This window comes from Chiloscyllium plagiosum, unplaced genomic scaffold, assembly GCF_037043375.1.
Source record: "Chiloscyllium plagiosum isolate Xiang-an unplaced genomic scaffold, Cpla_swu_hap1 HiC_scaffold_10, whole genome shotgun sequence".
Lineage (NCBI taxonomy): Eukaryota > Metazoa > Chordata > Chondrichthyes > Orectolobiformes > Hemiscylliidae > Chiloscyllium > Chiloscyllium plagiosum.
The window spans coordinates 12,576,655-12,598,846 of record NW_028270148.1 but is presented as its reverse complement, the minus strand read 5'-3'; the positions used below and the strand labels follow the sequence as shown (position 1 = coordinate 12,598,846).

Genomic DNA, 22,192 nt, shown 5'->3' with positions numbered 1-22,192 from the left:
GCGCCTCCTAGCAGAGCGCTTTAGGGAACATCTCCGAGACACCCGCACCAATCATTCAAACCGCCACGAGGCCCAACATTTCAACTCCCCCTCCCACTCTGCCGAGGACATGGAGGTGCTGGGCCTCCTCCACCGGCGCTCCCTCACCATCAGACGCCTGGAGGAAGAATGCCTCATCTTCCGCCTCGGAACACTTCAACCCCAGGACATCAATGTGGACTTCAACAGTTTCCGCATTTCCCCTTCCCCCACCTCATCCTAGTTTCTAACCTCCAGCTCAACACTGTCCCCTTGTCTTGTCCGGACTTGTCTGACCTACCCAGCTCCTTTTCCACCTATCCACTCCACCCTCTCCTCCCTGACCTATCACCTTCATCTCCTCCCCCACTCACCCATCGTACTCTATGCTACTCTCTCCCCACCCCCACCCTCCTCTAGCTTATCTCTCCTCGCTTCAGGCTCTCTGCTTTTATTCCTGATGAAGGGCTTTTGCCCGAAACGTCGATTTTACTGCTCCTCGGATGCTGCCTGAACTGCTGTGCTCTTCCAGCACCACTAATCCAGAATCTGGTTTCCAGCATCTGCAGTCATTGTTTTTACTTCGGCTCTTAGGTCTTGTTGTCTTGTCATTAAGTGCATCATGGCTGAGAGAAGCAGATTTTTAATCAGGAAGGGAATCCAGGGTCATGGGGTAAAAGGGAGCGAAGTGGAATTGAGGATTATCAGATTAGCCATGAGTTTATTGACTGGCACAGCAGGCTTGATGGGCTGAATGGACTGTTTCTGAGTTTATAGCTTAAGATCTTATGTTCCCAATTGGCAATTTAGAGTCAACTGCATTGGGAAACCATACAGGTTTATTTAACAACTGTTACATGATCACCAGTGAACTTGCCCCTTTGAAAATGGAGTTCATATTTCACCATCCAGCAGGCTGAGATTTGGATGCGAAACCCGATCTTACTCTGGGGCTTCTGAGTTGCTAATCCAGTGACAGTGTCATTATATCTCTTCCCCCGCACCCGCTCCCCCTACCACCTTCCTACCATTCTCAACTTGCTATTCCTTCAGTGTAACTAGAACAAAATCATGGAACTCCCTCATGAACAGGTATGTGCGTGTGTGTGTGTCTGTGTGTATGTGTGTAGGGGGTGGGGTTGTACCTATGTGTGTGTGTCTGTGTGCACCTCTGTGTGTGTGGAAGTGTGTGTACGTGTGTGTGTGTGTAGGGTGTGTGTGTGTGCAGGGTGTGTGTGTGTGCGTGTGTGTACCTGTGTGTATGTGTATGTGTATGTGTATGTGTGTGTGTGCACGCGCTTGTGTGTGTATACCTGTGTGTGTGTGTGTGTGGTGGGGGTGTGGGGCAAGTGAGGATCTGCACTAGACTTCTCAAGGGCAATTAAGGATGGCAAGCAATTGCTGAGTCAGTCAGTGAAGCCCACATCAAAGTAAGAATAAATACCCCGCAGTTTGTTTTTCCTTCCTTTTGAACTTAATGCCTGGCCTGGGATACCAGACCAACCAGTTGAGGCCAGACCAACAATTCCAGTAACAATCTTCTTGTTTTGTTTGGCTTGGAAAACACCCCACAACAAAAAGATATTGAAGTTATTTATCAGCTTTATTGTAGGAAGCATGAGGAGACCAGAATGGATAGTGTATTGAAAGGGTAATGGGTAATGAGGAGAGGTCACGACCATCTTGGTTGATAGGCTGGCAAGAGGGTCTTAAAAGTCAGCGAGGTGGCAGGAACTCACCCAACAACCAGAGATGTTTCCACATCAGCACAGTTACTGCCGTTGCTGTTTGAATTCATGTATTGCTGGACATCGGAGTGCGTCTGGGAAAATTAACAAACAGTGAAATTCACAACTGATCTTGGAGGAACTGTTTGGGCGAAGTTCACAGCACAAAAGCAGATAAGTGTATTGTTTTTCAGAGTGACCTATAGCAAGTCTGCAGTAGTGAGTAGAGTGGGTTCTTTCTTGATAATATGTTTTTTGAGATATGTCTCTTGATTAAACTTAAAATATAAGCCATAACTATTAATTTAACCTGGAGCAGTGTTTTGTAGAGGAATAAGGCAGTGTTATTTTCTGGATCTGTAGTTTGTGAAGCAGCAAAAATGGCCTTTAGTAGAGTGATATGCGCTTCTTGTCAGATGTGGGAGTTTAAAGAGAGTTTAAGGGTTACTGTGGATTATATCTGCAATAAATGCTGTTGGTTGTGAATCTTATCAGATGTATAGATCGGTTGGAGAGACAGTTAGAAGCGATGAGGAATTTGCAACAGCAACAGGATCTGATGGATGGCAGTTATAGGAAGGGGGGAAATCTCAGATACAGTCACATAGAGGGGTTAACTCCAGGGAAGGTATGAGATTTAGGCAGCTAGTGCAGGAGCCTTTTGTGGCTATACCATTTCAAACAGGTATGCTGTTTTGGAAAATGTAGGGGGTGATGGATTCTCAGGAGAACGTAGCACGAACAGCCAAGTTTCAGGTATTCAGACTGGCTATAATGCAATGAGGAGTACGTTGGCTTCCAAGAGATCAATTGTGTTAGGGGATTCTGTAGTCCGAGGTACAGACAGATGTTTCTGTGGCCAGCAGCGAAAAAGCAGAATGGTGTGTTGTTTCCCTGGTGCCAGGATCAAGGATGTCTCAGAGAGGGTGCAGAATGTTCTCACAGGGGAGAGGGGCCAGCAAGAGGTCATTGTCCACATTGGAACAAAGGACATAGGAAGGGAAAATGTTGAGATTCTGAAGGGAGATTACAGAGAATTAGTTGGGAACTTAAGAAGGAGGTCCTTGAGAGTAGTAATATCTGGATTACTCCCGGTGCTATGAGCTAGTGAGTGCAGGAATAGGAGGATAGAGCAGATGAATGGATGGCTGAGGAGTTGGTGTATGGGAGAAGGATTCACATTTTTGGATCATTGGAATTTCTTTTGGGGTAGAAGTTACTTGGACAAGAAGGACGATTTGCACCTAAATTGGAAGGGGACTAATACACTGGCAGGGAGATTTGCTAGAGCTGCTTGGGAGGATTTAAACTAGTAAGGTGGGGAGAGGGGGGGGGGGGGGGGGGGTGGGACCCAGGGAGATAGTGAGGAATTGAGATCAGTCTGAGACGGGTACAGCTGAGAACAGAAGTGAGTCAAACAGTCAGGGCAGGCAGGGACAAGGTAGGACGAATACATTAAACTGCATTTATTTCAATGCAAGGGGAGAAAGTGAGGTCTGCAGATGCTGGAGATCAAAGTTGAAACTTTATTACTGGAACAGCACAGCAGGTCAGGCAGCATCCAGGGAACAGGAGATTCCTGTTCCCTGGATGCTGCCTGACCTGCTGTGCTGTTCCAGCAATAAAGTTTCAACTTTCAATGCAAGGGGCCTAACAGGGAAGGCAGATGAACTCAGGGCATGGTTAGGAACATGGGACTGGGATATCATAGCAATTACAAAAACTTGGCTCAGGGATGGGCAGGACTGGCAGCTTAATGTTCCAGGATACAAATGCTACAGGAAGGATAGAAAGGGAGGCAATAGAGGAGGGGGAGTGGTGTTTTTGATAAGGGATAGCATTACAGCTGTGCTGAGGGAGGATGTTCCTGGAAATACATCCAGGGAAGTTATAAGAAATAAGAAAGGGATGATCACCTTATTGGGATTGTATTATAGACCCCCTAATAGTCAGAGGGAAATTGAGAAACAAACTTGTAAGGAGATTTCAGCTACCTTTAAGAATAATAAGGTGGGTTATGGTAGGGGTTTTTAACTTTCCAAACATAGACTGGGACTGCCATAGTGTTAAGGGTATAGATGGAGAGGAATTTGTTAAGTGTGTACAAGAAAATTTTCTGATTCAGTATGTGGATGTACCTACCAGAGAAGGTGCAAAACTTGACCTACTCTTGGGAAGTAAGGCAGGGCAGGTGACTGAGGTGTCAGTGGGAAAGCACTTTGGGGCCAGCGACCATAATTCTATTAGATTTAAAATAGTGATGGAAAGGGATAGACCAGATCTAAAAGTTGAAGTTCTAAATTGGAGAAAGGAGCTGAAAATGTGTTGCTGGATAAGTGCAGCAGGTCAGGCAGCATCCAGGGAACAGGAGAATCGACGTTTCGGGCATAAGCCCTTCTTCAGGAAGGGCTTATGCCCGAAATTGGAGAAAGGCCAATTTTGACGGTATTAGGCAAGAACTTTTGAAAACTGATTGGGTGCAGATGTTTGCAGGTAAAGAGACGGCTGGAAAATGGGAAGCCTTCAGAAATGAGATAACAAGAATCCAGAGAAAGCATATTCCTATCAGGGTGAAAGGGAAGACTGGTAGGTATAGGGAATGCTGGATGACTAAAGAAATTGAGGGTTTGGTTAACAAAAAGAAGGAAGCATATGTCAGCTATAGACAGGAGAGAGCTAGAGAATCCTTAGAAGAGTACAAAGGCAGTAGGAGTATACTTAAGAGGGAAATCAGGAGGGCAAAAAGGGTACATGAAATAGCTTTGGCAAATAGGGTTAAGGAGAATCCAAAGGGCTTTTACAAATACATTAAGGACAAAAGGGTAACTAGGGAGAGAATAGGGCCCCTCAAAGATTAGCAAGGCGGCCTTTGTGTGGAGCCACAGAAAATGGGGGAGATACTAAACAAGTATTTTGCATCAGTATTTACTGTGGAAAAGGATATGGAAGATATAGACTGCAGGGAAATAGATGGTGGCACCTTGCAAAATAAGCATATTACAGAGGAGGAAGTGCTGGATGTCTTGAAACACATAAAAATTGATAAATCCCCAGTTAGTAAGTTTGCAGATGACACCAAAATTGGAGGTGTAGTGGACTGTGAAGAGGGTTACCTCAGATTACAACAGGTTCTTGATCAGATGGACCAGTGGGCCGAGAAGTGGCAGATAATTCAGATAAATGTGAGGTGCTGCATTTTGGGAAAGCAAATCTTAGCAGGACTTATACACTTAATGGTAAAGTCCTAGGGAGTGTTGCTGAACAAAGAGACCTTGGAGTGTAGGTTCATAGCTCCTTAAAAGTGGAGTCGCAGATAGATAGGATAGTGAAGAATGTGTTTGGTATGCTTTCCTTTATTGGTCAGAGTATTGAGTACAGGAGTTGGGAGGTCATGTTGTGGCTGTACAGGACATTGGTGAGGCCACTGTTGGAATATTGTGTGCAATTCTGGTCTCCTTCCTATTGGAAAGATGTTGTGAAACTTGAAAGGGTTCAGAAAAGATTTACAAGGATGTTGCCAGGGTTGGAGGATTTGAGCTATAGGGAGAAGTTGAACAGGCTGGGGTTGTTTTCCCTGGATTGTCGGAGGCTGAGGGGTGACCTTATAGAGGTTTACAAAATTATGAGGGGCATGGATAGGATAAATAGACAAAGTCTTTTCCATGGGGTGGGGGAGTCCAGAACTAGTGGGCATAGGTTTAGGGTGAGAGGGGAAAGATATAAAAGAGACCTAAGGGGCATCTTTTTCACGCAGAGAGTGGTACGTGTATGGAATGAGCTGCCAGAGGAAGTGGTGGAGGCTGGTACAATTGCAACATTTAAGAGGCATTTGGATGCGCATATGAATAGAAAGGGTTTGGAGGGATATGGGCCGGGTGCTGGCAGGTGGGACTAGATTGGGTTGGGATATCTGGTTGGCATGGATTGGTTGGACCGAAGGCTCTGTTTTCATGCTGTATATCTCTATGACTCTATGAATCTATCTGGGAAATGCAAGGACTCCGACTTTGAGGTAGAAGTGCACTTCATCCAATAGGCTAGTCCAGCCTGTGATAAGTTACACACTCCGATATTCAAGAGTCTTGCTATTGGAGCCAATAGTGTACTCAAGGGGTAGAGTTTTAACAGAAATCGATTAAGTGTTAATTGTAATGATTTTCATGCAGGTGGATCTCTGTGAGCACTTGTGAGATTTCTCACAGTTGTTCCATTACCACTGCATCTCCATAACATCCTACTCATCCTTTCTTCCCTGGACAGCACTTTTTTAAGCTCTGTCTGAGTGGGCAGAATGTAAAAAGGCAAGGTAAGATAGAGATGTTACAGAGTTGTAGAGTCAGACAGCATGGAAACAGATCCTTTGGTCCAACTTGTCCATGCTGACCAACTTTCCCAAACTAATCTAGTCCCATTCACCAGTGTTTGGCCAATATCCCTTTAAACCTTTCCCATTCATGTACCTGCCCAAACATCTATTAAACATTGTAAGTGTACCTGCATTGATGGTTTCCTCTGGAAGTTCATTCCAGATACAATCCACCCTCTGTGTGAAAAAGTTGCCCCTCAGGTCCCTTTTAAACCTTTCCCCTCTCACCTTAAAATTACACCCTCTCATTTTAAACACCCATACCCGAGGGAAAAGACTTTGGCTATTCACTTTATCCATGTCATTCATGATTTTATAAACCTGTATTAAGTTATCCCTCTACTTCCTATGCTCTGAGGAAAACAGCCCCAGGTCCTTGGTGCTGTGAGGCAGCAGTGCTAACCACTGTGCCCTACAATATGCTGATCAGGTGCTGGAAGATTCCACCTAAATTATGACAACCTTCATATAGCCAGGAAATTTAAGTTCCCAGTTATTAATTGGGAAGTATACGCAAGAAGATTTCACATTTTAAAAAGGGAAACTTTTAACTACTAAAAGGAAGCGAACAAACACTGCAAATTTAACACCATCCTGTGAGCAAATATGTTTTCTACCAAAATCCCAAATAGAAACCTCCCCATTCTACTTTTATTTTCAACTAAAAACTCCCCTTAACATTACGGTCTCTGGAGGATATTCAGTTCTCACAGAATCAAACCAAATGTGTCTTCAAGTTTCTCTTTGATCTGGGGAAACCTTTGAACCCAAGATGCTGCAGACAGACGGTCTCCTGGAGAGATATTCAGAAGGGTCTCTATTATCCTTAGGTGTGACTCTCTCTGACCATTATCCCAGCAATACAATAGGATTTCCCCTTTGATGTGAAAGTTCAGGTCCATCTGATAAACTATCGAGGCCAAAGTTTGTTTCACTCATTCTGCATTTAAAATCACAGTCGCTTGCTTCAGAATAAGATATAAACCAGCGATTATCAATTTAAAATTTACTGATTGGACCTTATCCAAACTTGCAAAATTGTTACAGAGTGCAAAAGACCATAAAACCATCAGAATCAGGAACAGGAGGAGGCTATTCAGTCCCTCAAGCTTGCTTCCAAATTCAATCGAATCATGGCGGATCTGACATTCCTCACACCTGACTGATACCAGCTACCTGATGATGGAGCAGCGCTCTGAAAGCTTGTACTTCCAAATAAACCTGTTGGCCTATAATCTGGTGTTGCATGATTTTTAACTCATTCCTCACACCCACCTTCCTGTCCATTCCCCATAACCTCTGATTTCCTGATGCCGATTGAAGATCCAGAATCTCTCTATCTCAGCCTTAAATATACCCAAAGACTCTGCCTGCAGAGCTCTCTGTGGTAAGGAGTTCCAAAGACGGACCACTCTCTGACAGAAGAAATTCCTCTTCATCTCAGTCTTAAATTGGCTTTCCTTTATTCTAGGAGAAAGTGATCAATGTGGATTTTACCAGTTTCCTCAGTTCCCCTCTCTCCACCTTATCCCAGATCCTACCTACCAACTCAGCACCAGCCTACTGAATGGTCCTACCTGTCTAGCTTCCTTCCCACCTATTCGCTCCTCCCTCCTCTCCAACCTATCACCTTCACTTCTACCTCCATCTGTCTATCGCGCTCTCCAGCTACCTTCCCTCTAGCCCCACCCACCTCCCATTTGTCTGATGAAGGGCTTATGCCCGAAACGTCGACTCTCCTGCTCCTCGGATGCTGCCTGCCCTACTGTGTCTTTCCAGTACCACTCTCTCAGCTCCGCTTTATCCTAGACCTAGAATCTCCCTTGAGGGGAACACCCTCTCAGCATTTCCTCTGTCAAGCCCCTTAAGAATCTTTTGTATTTCAATGAGATCACCTCTCCTTCTAAACTCCGGTGGGTAGAGTCCCAACCTAGATTAGATTTCCCTACAGTGTGGAAACAGGCCCTTTGGCCCAACAAGTCCACACCGACCCTTCGAAGAGTAACCCACCCAGACCCAATCCCTCTGACTAATGCACCTAACACTATGGGCAATTTAGCATGGCCAATTCACCTGCTCTGCACATCTGTGGACTGTGGGAGGAAACCGGAGCACCCGAAGGAAACCCACACAGACACGGGGAGAATTTGCAAACTCCACACAGACATCGAACCTGGGTCCCTAGCACTGTGAGGCAGCAGTGCTAACCACTGAGCCACCATGCCGTCCCTGTTTAGCCTTTCTTCGTAAGACCAGGGATGGTGCTGATGAAGCATCTCTGAGCTGCCTTCAATGGAAGGGGGTGGATGTTGATTGGATGTTTCCCCTGGCTGGGGAATCTAGAGCCATGGGAACTGCCTCGGTCAAGGAGAAGTGGTGGCAGAGTGCCAATGTCACTAGGCTAGCGTTCACAGCACTGGGCTAATGGATCACTGGATATGGGTTTGGACTCCCATCATGGCAGTTAGTGAGAGCTGACTTCAATAAAACAAGGTTCAATTAAAAGTTGGTCTAAAGGTGGCTATGTAACTGCTGTCTATTGTCGTAAGGACCCATCTCATTTTCCTTAGACACATCAAACCATGCAGTATGGACGAGGCCTTTCGGTCCATCAAGTCATTGCTGCCAAAAATATACTTCTACCTACTACTTTTCTGGAGTAAGCCCACGTCCTTGAACATTATGGAGATTGGATGGGTGGGATTGTCCTATTAGCAGACAGAATTCATAGAATCATAATATATATTTCTACCGACACTAGACCCATTTTCCCTCACTTGACTCATAGCCTTGAACATTCATCCAAGTACTCTTTTAAGGCTGTTTGGTTTCTTGCCTCAACTACCCTCCCAGGTAGTGCATTCTGAGACTCCCAACTCTCTCTGGGTTTAAAAGTCTTTCCTCCCTCTCAATCTCCTTCCTTTCACTTTAAACTTATCCATCAATCCCGCCTTGTTATTGACCCTTTGACTAAGGGTGACAACTGCTTTCTATTCACCCCTGAACATTCCCCCGATAATCTTCTACTCCTCAAACAGCTCCCCCCCCGCCCTATCCTTCCCTGCTCCAAGCTTACCCAGCCTCTCTTCACAGCTGTGGTGCTCCATCCCAGGGCTGTCCTTACCCAGTTTGGCCTCCTGGTGTTTCCAGACCGTGGTCATGTGATTGACTCTTCTGTGCCCCCCGAAATAGCCGGACAGCCGCCCTGTTCATGGACAATGAGGGATGAATGACAAATGGCTGCCTTGCCAGTGACATCCATACAAGAGTAAAACAAACTAGGAGGTTGACCATTTGCTACATTACTGCACACAAGGTATTCTGATCTCAGAAAACAATGCCATTGGTCGTCATGGGGAAACATATGATGAGAACTGACCTGTTTAATGATCCAGTGCAGAATACTGGTTGGATTGTCTTCTCTTGTCTGGTTAGGGCACCTCTCACATCTTAGGCTTTTGAATAAGATCAGTTTGTGGCTACTGACACTGATGGCCTGGATTCACATCAGAAATGGACATGGCATAGAGGCACCACTCAGAACTATTTAACCACACCTGACAGAAAATGATGGCTAATTGGTTTCCCCATCTCTTCAATGGTGGAAATGGTGGCTGATCCAGGGCTGCTGGTGTGAACCCGATGGGCTGAAGGGTCTCTTCTCTGCTGCATGCTTCTGTGACTGGATGTTGAACGAGCAACCTCATGGTACCGAGGCAGTGGGTGGGTCAAGAGTGTTGAGGGTGGCCACCAAGGAAGGGGAGACATCTGGAGAAGGATAGATTTCAAGGGGAGGTGATAACCTAGTGGTATTGTTGTTGGATTGTTAATCTAGCAACACAGGTAATGTTCTGGGGACCTGGGCTCAAATCCTGCCATGAATTGAATTCAATAAAACATTTGGAATAAAGGATCCAATGGACCATAAATCCATTGCTGATTGTCAGGAAAAATCCATCTGGTTCACTACTGTCTTTTTGGGAAGGAAACTGTCATGTGACTCCAGACCCACAGCAATTGGTTGACTCTCAACTAGCCTCTGGGCAATTAGGGATGGGCAATAAATGGTGGCATAGCCAACATTGCCCACATTCTGTGAATGGATTTTTTAAAAAAAAATCCTTGTTTTGAACATTCAAAGGGAGTGGAGTGCTGGATAATGAGTGCAGTGTTTGTGCCATTCAGTTACAAACTTTCACACTCAAAAGCGAAGGGTCATTGTGAATCGATCTCTCATTACGAAAGGTGCAGGGCCACCAACACTGAAGAGAAATGGTCTTCAGTAGCTGACGCAGAAGTGCAATAAGTAGAAAGAAAAGGAACATGTTGTTTCTCTCTATACCTTCGTGCAAGGTCAGTGTGCCCTTTTTGCCATTAATTAATGAATTTGCTGCACTATTTACACTGGCAAAGGACCAGCCTCATAAATTTCAAACGTTTGTTTGCAATCAGCTCCTCCGGTGGGTCGGCTGGTGAGTGTATTGGCCAGAATTTGGAACAACAGGGAACTCCCATTTTTCCACAAGCACTGAGCTGGATGATTCCAATTGCTGTAGGACTGGGGTTCACAGAATGAGAAAACAACGCATTATTCCCTCCCACCGTCTCAGATCTCAGTGGGGTGTTTAGCGAGGACAGCACTCCCCTCCTCCAGCATCCCCTTGCCCCTTGTCACTGACGGCAGTTGCTGGGAAGCCAGTTCATCTCCAGAAATGTCTTGTCTTAAAACACAGTTTTCTCCAGCATCGCCTGAGAAATCACAATCAGATTTCTGACACCCATTCTTATCCATTCTTCCATCTGAATGGCACAGCTCTGTCTGTGCCCATCGATGTCCATCCCCAAAGGGGATCGGTGACACTGATCCATTTTCAAATGTACTGCTGAGGCCGTCTTTCCTGGTTTGAGTCAAAACTTCCTCCCATCTGAAAATTAGAGAAAAATAATCCACTGCTTCATCAGACCCATCACTAATGTGGCTTCCCAAAGACTACAACTCTCTTCCCAGATATTTTCTCAGCAACCTGTTCAGAGATGTCACGACACACCTCCAGAGGAGGTGGGAACTGAAACCAGCACCACCCGATCCAAAGGTAGGGACACTACCACTGTGCCACAAAAGCACTGACTGAGACTGGGCAAAGCCTTGGCAATCGGCTTAACCCACTACTGAGTTTCAAATGGTGCAGATCCCATCCTGTTCTTTCTGCCTTTCAGTTGCAAATGCTGTCTCCGAAATGTTTAGTAAATGCCTTGCCTCTGAGGGCTTTCCCCGAACAGTGGGGTGAGGTGGGACAATGTTGGGAAACGCACGTTAGAAGGAACAGTGGTCGAGAGTACTTTTGTTCCAGGCCCGGTGATCTCATCATGGTGGTTGAGGAATTTGAATACTATTGAGTAAATAGATTTGGAATAATTTGGGTGGCACGATGGCACAGTGGTTAGTACTGCTGCCTTACAGTGCCAGAGACCTGGGTTCAATTCCCACCTCAGGTAACTGTCTGTGTGGAGTGTGCACATTCTCCCTGTGTCTGCATGTGTTTCCTCCGGATGCTCTGGTTTCCTCCCACAGTCCAAAAAAATGTGCAGGTTAGGTGAATTGGCCATGCTAAATTGCCCGTAGTGTTAGGTGTAGGGGAATGGGTCTGGGTGGGTTGCTCTTCAGCGGGTCAGTGTGGACTTGTTGGGCCGAAGGGCCTGTTTCCACACTGTAAGTAATCTAATCTAAACAATGATAGTGGCTCAGAACGTACTGGATTGTCATGCAAATTCCTCTGGTTTACCTTCTCCTTTTACAGAAAGTGAAAAATCACATGACACCGGGTTATAGTCTAACAGGTTTATTGGAAATCACAAGCTTTCGGAGCGCTGCTCCTTCATCAGGTACAGTGAGAGAAGGCACACCGATGCAGAGTTTATAGGCAGCGGGATCATACAATGGATGTAAGTGGAATGAACAAACCTAAAACTCCATGCTGATATGCCCTCTCACACTGCACCTGATGAAGGAGCAGCGCTCCGAAAGCTTGTGATTTCCAATAAACCTGCCGGACTATAACCTGGTGTTGTGTGACTTCTGACTTTGCCCATCCCAGTCCAACACCTGCACATGACGTCTCCTTTTAGGGAAGTAAGTCTGCCCTTTTTTTGTCAGTGTGCTCCCAAACCCCGGCAACACGTCTGAGTGTTAATTCTGCAATAGTTCTGCAAGCCGCCCAGTTCAAGGGCAACTGGGCCGCAAACTGTGGCCTTGTCAGCGATGTCCACACCCCGTGATAAAATACATAAAGAGAAAGACCCACTTAATCGGAACGGATTTCTGGAGTGGCCTTGCGAGACACTCAGCCTTATTCAAGGTTGGAACCACCACCACCACCACTTCAAGGGCAGTTAGGGATGGCCAATAAATGCTGGTCCTGCTCGTTAAACCGACCTTAACATAAATGCAAAGAAAGCATGAAAAGCCTGTTAATGATGATTTTTACTTCTTTGCAGTTGAAAATTGGGAACCAAGACATAAACCAGCGAAGATGGGTGTGAAGGTGACAGGTATTTCGGATGGGAAATGGTGTCATGTGATAGGTTTGGTTTTAGTCAATACCCTCCTTTCTGAGCAAGGGTCATTACACCCGAAACATTAACTCTGTTCACTCTTCACAGGTGCTGCCAGACCCACTGAGCTTTTCCAGCAACTTCTGTTTCAGTTCTCCTGTCTGGCCTAGCCTGAAACTCAACTTCCCACTCTGCTATGGACCAGACCAAACCTCCTCAAAATATCCAGAAGATAGTCTAGACCCTAAAGTTTCTTATTTTAAAGGTAAATAGACAATAGACAATAGGTGCAGGAGTAGGTCTTTCTGCCCTTCGAGCCTGCATCACCATTCAATATGATCATGGCGATCATCCTCAATCAGTATCCTGTTCCTGCCTTATTTCCATAACCCTTGATTCCACTGTCCTTGAGAGCTCTATCCAACTCTTTCTTAAATGAATCCAGAGACTGGGCCTCCACTGCCTTCTGGGGCAGAGCATTCTGTAATGTGTTGTGTTCCAGATGCAATTCAATTGGTCAAACTACCAGATTTAAAGTAAAACACACTTTGTCCACTATAGTAAAAACACTAACCAAAGAAAGAAGGGATTGAAACAACTTAACTCTATTAGAAAACTTGACAGCATAATAGATACAGTCACAAAATACTGATTAAACGTTCCAATATTAATGTCCCATAAACACACTCCCAGCAAAAGGCAAATTTAGACACAGATTGTCTGACATGAAACTCTCTTAACAGGCAGAGAATCCTCAACTTTTGGATGGAACTGAGAGAGCACAAAATAGCTTTCACTTCTTCCAGACCTCAACAGCTCAAAGCTAACCAAAAACCTTGGTTATTTGGGAGCTCAACCACACCCAGTCAGGCTGCTCCTATTGTTCCAACTTTTAAAACACCTCCAAGGCCTCACAAGCTGCTTACTTTCTTATAGATTGCTTGTCGCCTTTTGTTCAATATCTCTTTTAAAAGAAAAGAACAATATACATTTCTTAAGGCCACAGTTCGTCACAATTCCCACATGTGGAGTGGTTCAAAAATGACCAAAGACTGACATTTGTGCCAGTGGCTGTTGTCAGGGGAGATCAGGATAGGTCATCCACTCAGCATTTCTGGTTGAAGATTAGTGTAGATGTTCCAGCCTTGTCTTTCAGCTGGACAATTATGAACAGGGTTGACCATGGAGCTTCCTGGTTCAATTAGGCATCGAATAATCCAACAGCATTCACTACTGGAAGTGCACTGTTTCATCTCATTCATCGAGAAGGGGGCACTTGGTTGGTGTCCATCTACTGCATCCATTGGGCATGCACAATCATAGAGTCATAGAATCATAGAGATGTACAGCATGGAAACAGACCCTTTGGTCCAACCCGTCCATGCTAACCAGATATCCCAACCCAATCTTGTCCCACTTGCCAGCACCCGACCCATATCCCTCCAAACCCTTTCTATTCATATGCCCATTCAGATGCCTTCTAAATGCTGTAATTGTACTAGCCTCCACCACTTCCTCTGGCAGCTCATTCCACATATGCACCACACTCTGTGTGAAAACGTTGCCCCTTAGGTCTCTTTTATATCTTTCCCTTCTCGCCCTAAACCTATGCCTGCTAGTTCTGGACTCCCTCTCCCAGGGAAAATACTTTGTCTATTTATCCTATCCATGCCCCTCATGATTTTATAAACCTCTATAAGGTCACCCCTCAGCCTCCAACGCTCCAGGGAAAACAGCCTCAGCCTATTCAACCTCTCCCCAGAGCTCAAATTCTCCAACCCTGGCAACATCCTTGTAAATCTTTTCTGAATTCTTTCAAGTTTCAAAACATCTTTCCGATAAGAAGGATACCAGAACTGCATGCAATATTCCAACAGTGGCCTAGCCAATGCCCTCCCAACTCTTGTACTCAATACCCTGACTGAGAAAGGAAAACATACCAAATGCCTTCTTCACTATCCTATTACCATGCGACTCCACTTTCAAGGAGCTATGAACCTGCACTCCAAGGTCTCTTTGTTCAACAACACTCCCTAGGACCTTATGATTAAGTGTATAAGTCCTGCTAAGATTTGCTTTCCCAAAATGCAGCCCCTAACATTTATCTAAATTAAACTCCCTTTGTGTTGTAGCTTCCCCCAGGTGCCAATTGACTGACGAACCAAACATGATATGAGGCAAAAATTCACAGGAAGTGGTTATGATTGAGAAGCTCCCGTGAAATATTTCACCTCCCAGTGATTTTGAAGGAAAGACTCTTCCAAAAAAGCTGAACATTGAGCAGTGCCAAGATACATTGGCAGCTCCCTATTTCACTAATGAGGGCAATCAAACACTAGGATCAGCAACAGTAGCTCATTCCTGAATTGAATTTATAGTCACATGTACCGAGGCACAGTGAAAAGCTTTGTCTTGCGAGTAATACAGGCAGATCACAGAGTTAAGTAGCATAGACAGTAAATAATAGGTAAACAGCGGCAAAAACAAAACACAGGTACAGGCGATTGTTAAGAGTTTGTGAATCCATTCAGTATTCTAACAACAGTGGAGTAGAAACTGTTTCAAAACCAGCTGGTGCGTGTGTTCAGGCTTCTGTACCTTCTCCCCGATGGTAGAGGTTGTAGAAAAACATTGCTAGGGTGGGATGGATCTTTGAGAATGCTGGCGGCCTTTCCTTGACAGTGGGCCTGGTAGATGGATTCTATAAATGAGAAGTTGGCCTTTGTGATTGGCCAGGCCGAGTTTACCACTCTCTGTGACCATCTCCGATCTTGAACAGTTGCCATACCAGGCAGTGATACATCCAGACAGAATGCTCTTGATGGTGCACGTATAAAAGTTGGCAAGGGTATTCACCGTCATGCCAAATTTCCTCAGCTGCCTGAAGAAAAGAGACATTGTTGGGTCTTTGTAACCAGTGCATCCACATGAAGAGTCCAAGAAAGCTTGTTGTGGATGACCACTCCCAGGAGCTTGACACTCTCCACCCGTTCCACCTCTGTGCTGTTAATGTGTAGGGGGGCAGTGACTGTGTGAGACAGAAGATGCATTTCGCTAGCAAGCCTCTGCCATCTTCTCTAGATTGACTGGAAGGACTGCTGAGCAAATCTCAGTGTCTGTCTTGAAGCCAGCTCCATTAGCATTCCACTGAGAGTATGCTCACCTGATCGTGCTGATATCTGAATGCATTCGCCAAGTGTCTCTTTCTATACTCCCCCACCCCAATCCTGTTTATCAACGCTCCAATATCCAGTGTGTTTGAAGAAAACTCTACAAAGACTGTTTGAATCTCCCTCAGAAGTCTAGCTGCATGGACATCAGTGACAGGGAGGAAGAATTACTGGCAAAACTCAGCAGGTCTGGCAACATGTGTGGGAAGAAAACAGAGTCAATGTTTCTGATGAAGAAGGGTCTCTGGATTTGAAATGTTAACTCTGTTTCTCTCTCCATAGATGCTGCCAGACCTGTTGAGCTTCTCCAACAATTTCTGTTTTTGTTTTAGATCTCCAGTATGCACAGTTTTTTGTTTTATTTTAGTGACTAGCTCAGCAATGTATCCATCAAGTTGCATCGTCGTTTGAGTCCCAGCATCTTAGCGATGAGGCAGAGCAGCAACAGAGAGGGACGGGAAAGGAAGCAAATCCCAGATCCGATTATCCCATGGGATGTTCCTTCCCCTTGTACCCAAAGATCGGCAAGTGGAGAATCAGTCTGTTCTGTCACTCAAACACCTTCTGCTGAAACTGATGCCCCTGAGTCGACATCATTCTATGTTCAGGGAGAGCTGAAGACTGCTACCTGAGTGAGTGTTCCTGGAGGGTTACACTGTAGCTTTCAAAAAGAAATTGGAAGACCACACATGAAAGAACAAAAAATTGCAAGTCTTCATGGAGAGCGTGAAAGAATGGGACAGCTCATACAGAGAGATACCAGGAACTGGATAGAGTGAATGGCCTCTTCTTGTAATTCTCTGAAGCTATGAGTCATGTGGTTGAGACTGATGGAGGAGTGATGGATGTTAGGATTCAGTTTTCAGTGGCCTGTAGCAGTTTGTAGGTGTCATCCGTGAGTGGCTAGATCAGATCGAAATCAATCCCATTTAGCAGAATGGTTGTGCTACAGAACACAATGGACCGCTCTCTGTATAAATATGGGTATTGATTGCATTAGGGACTAAATGGTGGGCGACTCCTCTTAATACTATCATGGACAGACACACCTGCTGGTACTGGCTTTTCATCTTGAGACTTTTTAATCTCTGAACCTGCCAATAGTGGGATTGAACTCATTCTGTGGATTATAGATTACGAGACTAAAAAACATAACCAAAGCATTGCTGTACCTTTTGTCTTCTGGAAGCTAAATTAGGACATAATTTGTCTGCCCACTGTCCCATTTAGTCTCTTTTAGCCTCAGGCTGCAGTCACAGTATGGTGTGTATGAGAAAGAACAATGCTGGCGTAGCTATGACTCAGGCAAATACAGAACAGTTTCCCAGATCCTGTGTGTGAAAAGAAAACAGATTGCGCATTTTGTGATGACAGACACAATTTAACTTCAAACTGAATCAGTCTCTTTATATCTGTAAGTACAATAGATGAGAGAAAGACAGCGTGACAGATGGATAGAGTGGTACACAGAGACAGAGAGGGATAAAATGATCAATAGTGATAGAGTGAGTGTTAGAGGAAGATAGATGATGGACAGAGTTGTAGATAGATAGATAAATTAGGTAGACTCACTTCTGGTATCAAAGCTGAAATGTTGCATTTTTAATGTGCTAAATGCCTTTTCGTGCTGCCATAGCTGGCCGGATATCCTGGTCTCTCTGCTCAGGCAGGTGTGAAGGTTTAATGAGCTCCCATCTACTGGAGCCTCCTGCAATCATTAGCCTGTAATAGACCCCCAGCATGGGTCTGATTAGATCAGTTTCCACGCAGGGAGCACCTGTCTACGGATTGAAGGCACAAACTACATTAAACTCAAGCTCCCTCTTCCTGTCCAACTGCACCACCCTGTTCTGGTCACAGCCCTGTGGAATATGCAGTCCATTCGGCCCAACAAAAGTCGGCTGCATTCTGAATAAAAACCGACAGAACTGCAAATGATGTGAATCAGAAATAAAAACAGAAGTTGCTGGAAAAGCTCAGCCGGTCTGGCAGCATCTGTGAAGAGGAATCAAAGTTAATGTTTCAATCCAGCAACCCTTCCTCAGTTCTGCTGCATTCTACATGCACCTCCTCCAAGTCCGATCTCCCTCATCATTAAAAATCACACAACACCAGGTTATAATCCAACAGGTTTATTTGGAAGCACTAGCTTTCAGAACGCTGCTTCTTCATCAGGTGGCTGTGGACAGGATCATAAGACACAGAATTTATAGCAAACAATTACAATGATGCAATGATACATTGAACAAACCTAGATTGTTAAGTCTTTCATCTTTTAGAATGATAAAATGCAAAAATTTTGCAGAAAATATTTGCACATACATTCTATTTTGCTCAAAAAATGCATAACCTGCAGGCAGTCAGTCCATGTAAGATTTTGTAAATCCCACTTTAGCAATAGAACCAGTCTGACTCAAGACTGGGATACAGACAGACTTTAACCTCAAGCCTTTAATGCATTATCTGAGCTGAGATGACACCTTTTATTACAAAACCTTAAGTTATCTTGAGAATGTCATTTAAAAGAAGTTCTAGGATTTACCTATTAAAGAACCAAAACTAGCAAACCCATTCTGAAAGATGAATGACTTAATCTAGGTTTGTTCAATATGTCATTTCAGCCGCATGACTCTGTAACCTTTTGCTATAAATTCTATGTCTTATGGACCTACTTCACAATCACCTGATGAAGGAGCAGCGCTTTGAAAGCTAGTGCTTCCAAATAAACCTGTTGGACTATAACCTGGTGTTGTGTGATTTTTAACTTTGTCCACCTCAGTCCAATACCGCTTCCTCCAAATCACAGTACATTAACACACAGAGTACATGACCACAATGCGGCTGCATACCATTTGGACCTGGGGTTTTATCCTTTTTCAACTTTGTTTTTTTTTTCATTTACTTTCCAATAGCTCATTATTGAACAATACTTTTCATTCTCTATTGAAAAGTAATTTTCATCCTCTATTGAACAATAAATATGAACTAAGGTGAAGTAATCAATTATCAATATGTATGATTGTTCAATTTTCTTTTTGTCGATATCTGGGTTCAGGTTGCATGTGCTCTAGTAATCCTATACTTACTTAAAGGTCCTTTCCTTTATTATCTTTTCATTACGTAACGCTGTTATGTTAACTGTGAGCAATGCCACAGTAGGTCAATCAAGATAGATTTCAAGAAGGCTGTTTAGATAGGAACAAAATTAAAGTGTAGCATACAGTCTTATTTTTTTCCCCTCTTTCTCTTAAAAGGGTTTTCATACTCTCCATTTCTGGCCTGTTAATTAGTATCATATTGAGGGCTTTTAATGAATCGCCCCTTTTCCTTTCAAGGTTTGCTTGAGTTAGGATTGTGTCGTGTAGCAAGATCAGAAACAATTCCTTAATGAGTAACTGCTTTCTACATGACCCTGTCTCTGAGCATGACTGACAACTTAGTATCAAGTTAGGGAGGCACAGTGGCTCAGTAGTTAGCACTTATCTGGAAGTACAAGCTTTCAGAGTGCTGCTCCTTCATCAGGTAGCTATTGGGGCAGGATCACAGGGCATGGAATGTATGGCGAAAGATCATAGTGTCGTACAAATGATGCGATGTATTGAACAAGCCTAGATTGCTGTTAAGTCTTTAATCACTTAGAATGGGGTTGCAGGTTTTAACTTATTAATATGTAAATCCCAGAACTTCTTTCAAGTCACAGCCCTGAGATAACTCAAGGTTTTATCAGTATATTAAAAAAAAAGGTGAGGTTGTAAGCTGTATCGCGACCTGACCCATGTCTACTGCACTCCTCAGAAGGTGGTCATGGGAAGGGGTGGGTGGGGCGTTGGTGTGACAGCACACGCCTTTCGCCGGAACTCTGCTATTTTCCCAACGGCTAGTCTCGAGGTTCTTGACGCCTTCCCGGATGCTCTTCCTCCACTTCTCTTTGAATAACAGTGACATTGCTCCTGCAACGCCTCAGTCAGTCAGTAAATGGCCTCCTCAGAGTTGAGGTGACCTATACATGTCTCATTAATGCACTGCATGAAAACAGCCTGCTCCTGATCACAAACTTGCCCCCCAACAACAATGTGATGCAGAAACGGACCATTCGGCCCAGCCATGCCATGCTAGCATTTGTGCTCAACCTGAGCCTCAACACCACACTTTAGGTTAAGAAGTTTCTTCTTGGATTTCTTGGTGATTGTCCTGTATTGATGCTCCTAGTTAAACTCTCCCTCACAGTTGGAAGCATTCTCTCTCCAGGCCGTTCAGATATAACACACGTTTCATTAATTCATTAATTCGCAATTGATGAATTGGAGACATTGTTTCTAAAGCGTGAACTTTTAAAACGTGTGCTGGCTGTAAAACGATCATATCGCTAACACTTTAAGTACTGTTTCTCAAGCGCGATTTTTCTATAACACAGGGTTGCATTAGAACGCAACCATTAAGTTACAGAAGAATTACCTGTATTAACCCCATCAACAAATCTTCCAAAATTTTAAATTTTCTCTGCACCCATAACTGTACATCTCTTTTATAATGTGGCAATGCTATATGCTAGGGTTGTTCTAACACAGGATCACCAACAGACAGAAAAATAAGACATTAAAGACCTTAGGCTTGCTACCTAAAATCTTGGTCAAACAGTTAGGATTCAAGAGGGATTGTAACAAAGGAAAGTGAGGCAGTGGTTTAGGAACAAATTCCAAAACGCAGGACCTAAATCACCAAAGATGCGACACACTTAAATAACTAACTCTTCATGCCCAGGATTTGGAGGTGCTGGTTTTGGACTGGGGTGTACAAAGTTAAAAATCACACAACACCAGGTTATAGTCCAACAGGTTTATTTGGAAGCACTAGCTTTCTGAGCACTGCTCCTTCATCAGGTAGTTGTGGAGTAATTCCACAATCACCTGATGAAGGGGCAGCACTCCGAAAGCTAGTGCTTCCAAATAAACCTGTTGGACTATAACCTGGTGTTGTGTGATTTTTAACTTAATGCCCAGGGTTCCACATGAACAATGGTATTTGTCGGCATTGGACGTTGGGCGGGTGAAGTGTCCCCTGGAAACATAACCTGACATCAGTCAGTACTTTCAGATGAGGAAGCAAAACGTTGGGTATGATTTGCAGTATGAACTCTGATAGCTGTCCATGGGAACTCATGTAAATGATTCACACATTGTCTCGGGAATGAAGAATAAAACTGATTGTGTATCTGCCACCGATGTCATCTCAAGGACATATTTCATTAGTCTGGGTAAAAAGGATGTTCATCAAGATTATTTTGGAATATTTAAATGGTAATTGTTTGATTTAATTAAAGCAGCTGTTTGGTAAGGCATTTTGTTAATCAGTGAGCAGATATTAATGACATTCTAATTGTGATTTAATAAATCACACAGCGAGAGGAGAGAGAAAAAAAAATCACTCGGTACGTGCAACAATTAGCACAAGGAGAAACTAGTTTCCTTGACAGGTACAGCTCGGCCAAGCTGAGGGCTCTAGCTAACTGGAACCTAAAAGCAGTAGGCCGGTTTCCATGGTTTCTGAGCTTTTGCTCTGTGTTGGTGTTTTGCAATCTAAATAATCACAGTAGCAGTGCCAACAAACAGATCAAATTTTAAAAGGTAACAAGGAGGAAAAATGACACCGTAGTAACTTGTTTCTTCTTTTCTCTGAAAAACCTGTTTTTGTTTTTTAACCCCTGTCTATTCTAGTGCCCCTGGAGGTACTGAATCATATTAAGATGTGGATTCCAAATAGAAGTCGCGGGATGAGAGTATCGCTGGCTAGGCCCAGCATTTATTGCCCATCCCTAATTGACAAGAGGGCAGTTAAGAGTCAACCACAATGCTGTGGGTCTGCAGTCACATCTGGAGTTACATGTAGGCCAGATCAGGTGAGGATGGCAGTTTCCTTTCCTAAAGGACATTAATGACCCAGATGGGCCTTTCCCTGACAATCCACTCGTGGTATCATTCGACTCTTAATTCCAGATTTATGTTGACTTCAAATTCCACCATCTACCATGGCAGGATTCAAACCTGGATACCCAGAACATTACCTAGGTCTCTGGACTAATTGCCTGGTGATAATGCAACCAGGTCATCACGACTCCATATACTTAATAACAGCGAAAAATTATTTTCAAATAAACCAGCTTCATTGGTTGTGAAGCCCATTTGGACTTCTTGAGATTGTGACAGATGATGTATAAATGAAAAGTCATTCCTTTCTATTTATCAATGCAATGCGTCATGCAAGAGACCCAGTTGTGTGGCGAAAAGTATATTTCTTTAATATTTCTTATTTCATTTTTAACAAATTCATTTGTGAAAAAGTGGCTGTCATTAACTGGACAG

At 44.0% G+C, this 22,192-nt stretch overlaps 1 long non-coding RNA gene across 1 annotated transcript in view; it reads left to right on the top strand.

Annotated features, from left to right (window-relative positions):
• The first annotated feature begins 1,024 nt into the window (after positions 1-1,024).
• LOC122552593 (uncharacterized) overlaps positions 1,025-22,192 on the top strand; it is a 70,793-nt gene continuing 49,625 nt past the window's right edge. The window contains exon 1 of the long non-coding RNA XR_006312424.2: positions 1,025-1,110. This is a non-coding gene — a long non-coding RNA (uncharacterized LOC122552593). The remainder of the gene's footprint in view (positions 1,111-22,192) is intronic.